The 10,273-nt window shown below is 40.9% G+C and overlaps 1 protein-coding gene across 1 annotated transcript in view; it reads right to left on the reverse strand.

The window, feature by feature from the left end:
• Window positions 1-7,769, reverse strand: part of arhgap32.L (Rho GTPase activating protein 32 L homeolog) — a 207,277-nt gene extending 199,508 nt beyond the window's left edge. Inside the window, exon 1 of the mRNA XM_041568469.1 lies at window positions 7,634-7,769. The gene's annotated coding sequence lies outside the window, so the exon portion shown is untranslated. The remainder of the gene's footprint in view (window positions 1-7,633) is intronic.
• Between the last annotated feature and the right edge of the window lie 2,504 nt (window positions 7,770-10,273).

Here is a 10,273-nt window from a genome sequence, read left to right on the forward strand (position 1 = left end):
ATGTGTTATTACAGTAGAGTAGCTTTGTGTTTGCTGTGTCAAAAATGTTGTATAATACAATGTTATGTACTTCTGAATGTATTGGTACAAATGATCAGTTTACTATCTTGTGGTCTGCAAGTAGATCATTGAATTGATGAGCAGCAGCCCTGAACAGTAGTATTGCCTGCATAAACTCTATTAGATAATTTAGATCTATAAAAATATAAAAAAAATGTTTTACAGACACCAGTGGCCACAAATGTATTTGTTGATAGTAAATAATTAGTAAATTATTGTTTTATAATATTTGTAAAAGGTGTAGGTGTATACTGCCCCCTTTATATCTGTGGGTGGTGAAACAATTATATGGGATCATAATTGATAGAATTCCAGATTTCAATGCAGTTCACAAGCTGAGGGAACTGAGCTTAAAGGGGAACTATAGTGAAAATTAAAATTTAACATAAGCTTCAGCATACTGAAATAAGAATTTTTCTAAATATAATCAAATAAAAAATCTGTACTTCTTCTGAATTAATCAAGTTTATCATCACTATTCCTCTCTCAGCATCTGTTTCTCTTCATCATGTCTCTCTACATGCAGGATTTGTGCAAAAGGCAGTTATTTTGTTAGATTTTGTTCGTACTGGAATCAGTTATTTGAGTGAGCTTTAATACATCTGCTAGGAAAGGAATCAGTAGTGGAGATTATAGCCCACATTCCAGTAATTTACTACAAATGTGACAATAAAAATGTGACAATAAAAGATTGGTATGTAGTGTAAAGCTGGGCGTTATCTACTAAAATGACACAAAAAGTCAGAAAAATGGGGAGGCAGAAATGCCAGCTTAACTAACTTAGAGAGTGTGTCCATTACATACCTCATTACATGCATTTGTTTTTGTAATTTATGCAATTTAACTATATTGCAAGTAGCCATTTCTTCGACTGATGATATAGAACATAATTTTGTAGAAATCTTCAAACACTTGAACATGAAGTTCATTCAACAGGAACAAAAGCAATCATGCTTCCTTTAATGCTAGAAAAAGTATGTCAGCATTTTCCCTGATAAGCAAAGCATCATTAGCTGTTGCTTGTATTCAAACAGACACATTCTAATTGCTGTCACTGAGAATATGTTCCTCTCAAAAGCATTAACTGCATCTACAGTACATTTAAGGTGCACCCTACCAAAGGCTAAAGGGTAGATCTATCATATTTCAAACGGAAGAATCCTGCAGTTCAATATTTTCCCATTCACCAAAACATTTCCGAGAGTCACAAATCTTTTTTAATCATTCCAAAAGAGACAAAAAATCGAAAGTACTGGTAATTATGTTACTAGTTAGTAAGATCATATTCGAAATGTTGTCTTCCAAAAAAACATTATCCAATGTGGGAACCGTACTTATCTATATGTAAATATATTTTGCAATTAAGGACTTTTTTTTTTACTTTACTTGAATGTGGATAGGAAAATTGAGAAATTAAAATATATCTATAGTGGTTACAATCTATGATTGGAGTAAACTGAATCTCTTAGCAACCCCAGCCACCAAAACCTTGATTTACCTTGTGCCCATCTCCTGAATTAACAGCAAACATCTCCAATAAACATAATCAACCGTGCAAACTTAAATTTTTGCCTCCATTACTTGAGTGAAAAACAGTTCATGTGAAGGTTCACCATGCAATGCAACACCTTAGAGCTTACTTACATCCACAACTACAGTCAGCAAGGTGAAAATTTGAGCATAAGTGCACTGTTTTTTTCCCCACAAATCAATTTTTCCTAGAATTCTGACCTTATTGTGGACACAAAGGGGCATGTGGTGTCATTTCTGGTGTTTGGCGTGCAAGTAACGAATGCACCCAATTCTATTTGCACAACTGTGCTGCAGCAAATAATGCAGGGCACTGTGGGAACCATGGAGCTACTGCCTTGTCAGGAGGTGGTAGTAGCTCCTGGGTTCCCTTGCTTCAGTAGGCAGAGCAGTGCCTGATTTGGAATGAAGGGCTGATTGCAGTGGTGTAATTAGATGTTACAGGGCCCCATAGCTCATTCATTTTAGGGCCCCCAACATATCCAGAGGTTGTCCTGTGTTATTATAAATAGCTTATTAATTATACACTCTCGGACTCCTGCAGCCACAGGGTCTATTCTATCTGTAGGTATGCTCCTGGCTGAGTGTCTCTGAGCACAATTGTATGGATGCAAGCACAAATTGCCCACTGCAATGAACCCTCTTTACTCATAAGTGAGATAACTGACATGTAGAGGAACTCATAGAAACAGGAATGTCACCGCCATAGACAACAAGAGCAAAGAGTGTTCCTTTTACCAAAAAATGATTACTATAATTGTCTAGCCCTGAGTGTAGCCTGGTATAAGACCAGGACTGCTGACTGCATTCTGAATTGAAAAACTTGCTAAGTTTTGTGTAACTACAAAAGACTCATGCACAGCTCTAAATATGATGGCACGCCCTATCACAGAAGATTAGTTTGTTTAAACAACAGTATCAGTTTAATTAAAAATGTGCCTCAGCTTGAAAATTATGAATCAGTGTCCAATTCCCTGTGACATCACCTCACGTGTGTATCAGGATGTAGACAGAAGGTGGAGGCTCTGAAAATTATTTGTTTAGTCAGCACACAAAGCTGCTTCTTCCACCATCCTGCCAGCAATAAAAGTGTTCAGGAATGCATTAGGAACTGAAAACTCAAACATGTAAATGGGAAAAATAGTTCCTTTCAGCACTAGAGGCTTTGCAATAACAATAGATTATTGGGATTCAAATATCATGGCTTCAAGGGATATGCAAGACAGTTCATGTACTTTGTATCCTGTAGATTAACTCAACATTAAAACAAGTAGAAATGAATAGTACCCAAATAGCATACTTTGTCTTTAAAATCTCATAAATTTATTTGCAGAAAATTGCGCACTACATGTTTCGGCTACATCAGCCTTCATCAGGTGCATAGAGATGAACCTGATGCACCTGATGAAGGCTGATGTAGCCGAAACATGTAGGGCACATTTACTAATGGTCGAATATCGAGGGTTAATTAACCCTCGATATTCGACCCTCGAAGTTAAATACTTCGACTTTGAATATCGAAGTCGAAGGATTTAGCGCTATTCGTTCGATTGAAGATCGAAGGAATAATCGTTCGATCGAACGAACGATTAAATCCTTCGAATCGAACGATTTTCCTTTGATCAGAAATTAGATAGAAAGCCTATGGGGACCTTCCCCATAGGCTAACATTGATGCTCGGTAGGTTTTAGGTGGCGAAGTAGGTGGTCGAAGTACTTCGACTATCGAATGGTCAAATAGTCGAACGATTTTTAGTTCGATTCGAAGTTGTAGTCGAAGTAGCCAATTTGATGGTCGAAGTATCCAAAAAAATACTTCGAAATTCGAAGTATTTTTTATTCTATTCCTTCACTCGAGCTAAGTAAATGTGCCCCGTAGTGTGCAATTTTCTGCAAATAAAGTTATGAGATTTTAAAGTGTGCTCTCCAGGTACTATTCATATCTACTTGGAAACTATTTACACTACGGCACAGGGATTGCAGTCCCTTGAGAAGCTCGTACACACAGATCTACACATCAAGGACAACTTTATATTGATTTGATGTCAACAATAAAACACATTATATTTAAAGTATAATTCATCTTTAACCAAGGCCATTTTTATCATGAGGCTAGGTCATAAACTTGCTTCAGGTGACCATTTACCAGTGGAAATCAAATAGTTGTGGTCTTCAACTGCATGTGGCAGGGATGACAGAAGCCCCCCTGCTTTAAGCCTGTCATATATGAGAACCTATATTTAGGAATAGTTGTAATCCTCACCTGTGATTGGCTGATATTCTTATATACTTGCAGTAAATCAAAAGTCTACTAAGTCCACTACCTATTTATATAAACATCTGTAGAATTATCATCCTTCAGGGCATTCAGCAGTTGTGGGATCTTTAGTTATTTAATTTTTAAGCAGTTGATGGATATTGTATTTATTGATTTTTATTTAACAGTGATGGACTTAGGGCTAATTATTGTTCATATTTTTCTTTGTTTTTATCTTTTAGTGTGTGGTCAGGTTTTACCATCTCATATTGACTCTGTAAAATCTATTTTTTTAACCAAATCACTGAGTAGTACTGTTACTCTGTATTTTAACAGCATTATTGGAAGCTTAATCCCATCTTTCCCTTGCAGGAAATGTAAGGAAATAGTACTATTATTGGGACTATGTTGCACAGGTGGCTTCTGTTGCACAACAAAAGGGAATGGAAGGCATCATATACAGTAGCTTATTTCTCCCTTAAAATGTATTTGAACTCAGCACTTTACAAGATTTTCAACACATGAGGCAGGTGACTAGAGAGAACACTGTATGTGTTGGGATTTGTGGTTCACGGCCAATACCAATCATTTGACAACAGGGCCAGGGTCGCTCCTGCCATGAGGCCCGGTGAGAACCTTGCCTCAAGTGGTCAGTTACCAGGGGTTACAAAAAGCCGCATCTGGTAACTTTAAGAGCCGATTTTCATTTTTTAACAGGGAAATTCGGCTCTACTAGTGCAGTGAGCACAATGGCGCTCACTACACTAGCGATGTGGCCCCCCTGGACCTGTTCTGACGTAAAAGTTGAAAGTGCAGGGGGGGGGGATTTGGATTATTTGGATAAAATGGAGTCTATGGGAAATGGCCTTTCCATAGTTTGGAGCTTTCTGGATAACAAGTTTCTGGATAACTTATGCCATACATTTACTTCCTAGTTAAAGAAAAACCTATTATTATTTCTATTATTAACACATATATATATATATTCCACCACAGTACCGGCACTCACGATAAAGTCATTAGTATGCCTGGGTGCAGAATCTGCAAATAATCTCCATAGGAAATCGAAGGACCCGCACTCAAAGGACTTAAAATTCAAACTTTACTTTATTTCAGAGCAAAAGACTAAGCGTCTTTTGCTCTGAAATAAAGTAAAGTTTGAATTTTAAGTCCTGTGAGTGCGGGTCCTTCAATTTGCTATATATATATATATATATATATATATATATATATATATATATATATATATATATATATATATATATAATGCCAACATATTCTGCAGTTATGTACAATAAATGGATGTATATATTTACATACAGCTTTATGTGCATAAACAACCAATAACTGATACAAGAGGTAATTGGGGTCAGTCAAATAATCTTCTTAGCACACTAAAGAGATGTTGCTTTAAAATAGCTGAGCAGCTCTGTAAATCTAGTGTCTGATTTGCAGGCAATAATACAATAATGCTTAATAACTGTGTATTCTCATACCCAAGGCCTTACTCTTACCAGTGAGAATGAAGCTAATGGTGCATACATTCCAGGTCATGTGCTGCAAACAAAGGATGCATACAAAGATATTTCATGGCAGAATGCACTGAGCATTCACTAAAGACTGACACATGCCATGCACATTCATGCTCAGTTAGCAGCCATATGCCATAAACGGAAAGCAATCATCAGACCAGGATGAACTTTGTGCTCCTCAAGCATTTTCATTTATCTGTCTTCAGGGTTGGTACACTAGGGTTAAATGAGCACAATATATGAAAGGGCACAAAATAAAACTGTAACTGAAGTCTGTACATAGGTCATTACAGTGGAACTACAGTCACTATTATGGAGTGCTCACATCAAAAAACAAACACTTTTGTTGTGCCCTGTCATAGGGTCATATCTATATATCGAAGAAAATCACCAACAGCACACACACCGTAGTAGTGCTCTAAGAGGGATTTATGTATTCAGCTCACATCATACAAAACGTTTTGGGCCTACCAGGCCCTTTATCAAACCCTGTATTACCATCAAAAACCTTTTTAACTGAGGGAATGGGACCCAATGACCAGCCTAGGGAAGCAGGGACTTGACGGGGATAGGAGAGGGCCACTCCCCGCCCCCTGTGTTGGATGGTGCGCTGTGATTGGCTGAGCGTTCCCGGGTATCGCAGAAGAGGCAGAGCTACGCGTATTACTTACCATTCGGTTCCGGGTCGAGGAAGCAGCAGGACGCAGCATGGAGCCGTCCTTGGACCTCGTGGTGAAGGAGTTCAGAGAGGCGGCGAGACAACGCGGATCCTCGTGGCTCCAGGAGCAGCTCCAGGATCTTCTCCACGGCGTCGAGGACCAGACGACGGCGAGACGACCAACGAGGAGGACCCATCCACCGCAACGACTCAGCCCAGGTTCGCCGCAAGGATCTTCAGCCGGAGGCGGTCGCCACAGGGAGCAGACGCAGGAGAGACGCACCACGTCGGGTCCAGTCGGCAGAGGTCGGAGACGCCAGTCGATCGTGGAGGAAGAAGAGGAGCGGCCACATCAAGGCAGGCAAGTACCTCATGGTAGGTCAGGTACCCCAGGGGGCTCTGCTGATGTAGAGGGGCACAGGAGCAGCAACACACGGCCGGGTGGGGGGCAATCGGATCCCGCCCCTCCCCCTGGCCCTTCCACAGCCGCCGGTTCAGATGCCGAGAGCATGCCCCACCCTCTACTAGTTGTGACATCACAGATATGTTATTTTGGTTTGAGCTCTCCCCGCCTGTGGCTTTACTCTGATGGATTCCAGCTCCAGTAGCCCCTATAGATTGTTATTAATATCCATCCAGTATTATCCATAGAGCCTTTTATACATTGGGAAGTTTTGAAGTTCTAGGAAAGCCTAGAAACCAAACCTATAATTTCTGACCATTATCATTTAATCACAGTGCACGTGGTCTTTTACAGTTAGACAAAAATGCAGTGCCTTTTAAAATCTTTGGGCCACAAGACCTACTAAAACACTGCTTTAAAGGAAAACTGTACCCCTAAAATTAATACTTAAGCAACACTTAATAGTTAAGCGCCCCTTCCAATGGCACTTGCACATGTGCAGTGACGTTGCATATGCGCGGGTCAGGTCGCATGCAAGCCGAGTGGCAAGTGAGTCCGGTCTAGGGGTAGGCAGAAGAGGTACCTGCCCAGCGCCCCTCAATTGTTGCGCCCTAGTTCTGGCCTGACTACAACTCTAACTTTAACAGAAGTGTGGAAACAAAAGACAGAACTCTGTCTGTAAATGTGACCTAGCATGTATGGTTTGTTTGCGTGCACTATGAATCCTAGGATCAAAAGGGGCAGCCTTATTTTTTAAAATGGCAATTTTCTATTTATGATTACCCAATGGCACATACTACTAAAAAAGTATATTAATATGAAAATAGTTTATTTACATTAAGCAGGGTTTTACATATGAGCTGTTTTATTCAATAGATTTTTATAGAGACCTACATTTTTGGGGGGGGTATCCTATTCCTTTAAAAGAAACAACTGACAATATTTTTACATTTTAAGCATCTATGTATCCAGTATTAATTCGGTGCAGACAAAGACTGAATAGAATAGGTTAACAAACATCAGGGAGCGCATAAATAGAACTCTATCAATAGCTTTACCTATGCATTATTTCCTTTAATAATAGACAAAAACGAATTAAAGCTTCCCCGGCGTGTATTGGTGCTAGCATTCAATGTTTGTCAATGCAGTTGCAGAGTGTAAAAGTTCATTTGCTAAGCTATAAGGATCCCTTACTTGGTAAATAGTCCTTGCTGTAAGGTTTCTTTGATGTGAGCTCCATGATTGAGATGTCTCATTCGCAGATGGCTATACAAACATGAATTCCATCAATTCCCATTTTCAAGCAATGATCCATTCCCGCCCACGGAGAACATAGTAGGTCCCTTGGTCTGCAATAGAAGGCAATAGCAGTTAGCGAGCAGTGCGTTAGTATGCAAGTGTCATGCTTCATCTCATCTGTTGCCATAGCAGCCTCGCAGCAATTCACAGCTCTGGCAAGAAGCTATACAAGCACCATCCCCCTCTTTCACCACAGCCTGACAGTTTTAATGACCTGTTGCGAATAGGCTATTCATACAGGCAGTGGCACGGTACACTTTTTTATAACTAAGTTCCATTTTCTCAAAACTCTGCATAAATGACACATGACAAAGCAAAGAAGCCATAAGTATTCCTGTAGACTTCCCCATTCTATGCAGGTCTCCTGGGTAAATGCACATTAAACACAACTAGCTGCTCCACCTCTCATGACTATGGTTGCCACCTTTTCTGGAAAAAAAACAGTTTTCTATATTTTTTCTTTCTTTAGTAGCATTGGCATCACCTTTTTTACGGCCAAGCCATTAAAATACCAGCCAGGTGGCAAGCCTACACATGCCCTTGTCATCAATGTTATTAAACACTTTTCTATATAAAAGTGAACCAAAACTGAAAATGATGACTAAAAGTTTTTACGGTATTAAATAGAACAGAAGTCCCCAACCATTTTTTACCCGTGAGCCACATTCAGATGTAAAAAGACTTGGAGCAACATCAGCATGCAAAAAGTTTGTGGGGGTACCAAATAAGGGCTGTGATTGCCCATTTGGTAGCCCCATGTGGACTAGCAGCCTACAAGAGGCTCTGTTTGGCAGTATATTTGGATTTTATTCAACCAAAACTTGCCTCCAAGCCAGGAATTCTAACATAAGCACCGGCTTTGAGGCCACTGGGAGCAATAACCAGAGGAATGGTGAACTAGTCACTTAAATAGAGTCAAACATTTGTTATTGCCTGTCCCATCATTTGCCTGTTCCTGTCACGACCGGCTCCCAAAATCCAGAACAGGTGCTAGGCTCCCTGGTCTCTACTCTGCTTCTACCTGTACCAGTAGCCTTTCACTTCGGGAGGAGCCCTCCGCTAATCGGATGCCGCCAGGTCTTAATAAGTGAGGAGCCAAGCAAGAGTTCTGGGCGAGCAAAGGGGCACGGTCATTATCAAGGTTTTTGGATGGAAGGCACAGTTCTTTGGAATAGACAAAGTGTAGTCAGGCAGGCCGAGTCGGTGCGGGCAGAGTTCAAGCAAGGTCAGACAGGCAGGGTCGGTGCAGGCAGAGTTCAAGCAAGGTCAGACAGGCAAGAGTCAATACCGGTAGAATCGTCAGGCAGACGATTAGCAGCGTTTGGGATAGTCAGGCAGGCAAGGGTCAATATTGGCAGAGTTCAGAGTAATCAGACAGGCAGGGATCAAAACCAGGAATCAAACGCAGAACAAACACACCCAGGATACTAGCAAGTAGAACCTAACAACGGCAATGAGTTTGAGCAAGCAACCTCTTTATATATTTGAATTTCGCGCCACTTGGCGTGTTGACGTCACACGGCTGACGCATAAACCTGGAAGAGATTGGCTGCACGCGCCATAGTAACTCGGCGCTTGAAGAGAAAGGACTAGGGCTGCGGGCATCCCCGCTGGGCCCTGGTCCCCACTTAGGGTTGCCACCCAGCCGGAATTTAACCGGCCCAGCCGGAAAAAAGGGTCTCAAGGCCGGTGCCGGTATTAAAAAAATACCGGCAATTACATTGCCAGTAAAATTCTGAGGGGAGGAACCACCACTTAATTTTAAGCAGCTTCGCTGCTCCCTCCTCCATCCCTGCTTGAAATCCCCCAGCTATGCAGCGCCTGTCACGACGCTTACGTGACATGGAAGGTGCGATTCTGGACTGCGGGCTGTGTTTAGGGTTGTCACTGCCTGCTCCGCCCCTTTTTGCATCACGGTCTGCCCCTTTAGTACCCGCCCCCACCACTGGCTGGTAATTTTATTTTAAAAAGGTGGCAACCCTATCCCAACTAGACCACCAGGGTGAGTCACTACAGTTCCTTATTAATGAACAGTTCTAATGAACACTAAAAAGTTAATTTACTGTAATAGCTAACAACAAAACTTACAATGTTTAAATTGTATTTGCTGCAGTACTCAGTCTCAGGCTGCTGTACCAGTTTGCAGTTATAGTAGCCCTGTGTATGTATTTTAACATGCAGTACTTCTCCTCATAGCTGTCAGCTCTGAACTGGCTTCTCCTCACTGGCGCCATGGGCAAATGAACAGTTAATTGAAATACTGTAGGTTTCCTTTGTGAATACATTTGAAATCAAATATCAGCATGCATAGAGGAACTACACATACAACATAGCACAGAATAGTTGACATGTATGATGGTGGTTCTGGAGAGAAGATAAAGGCAGTGGCCCTGATGCTGCTTAAGAATTTGTTATATTTTCTTATTGCCTCTGGTATTAACCTATCTGTTCTGTATTAACAACATTACAATATGAAGACCCAGACGTAATTACTGTCAAAGAATCGAAATAAACAAAACTACTAAATATGCAAAC

This window comes from Xenopus laevis, chromosome 7L (genome assembly GCF_017654675.1).
Source record: "Xenopus laevis strain J_2021 chromosome 7L, Xenopus_laevis_v10.1, whole genome shotgun sequence".
Taxonomy (NCBI): Eukaryota; Metazoa; Chordata; class Amphibia; order Anura; family Pipidae; genus Xenopus; species Xenopus laevis.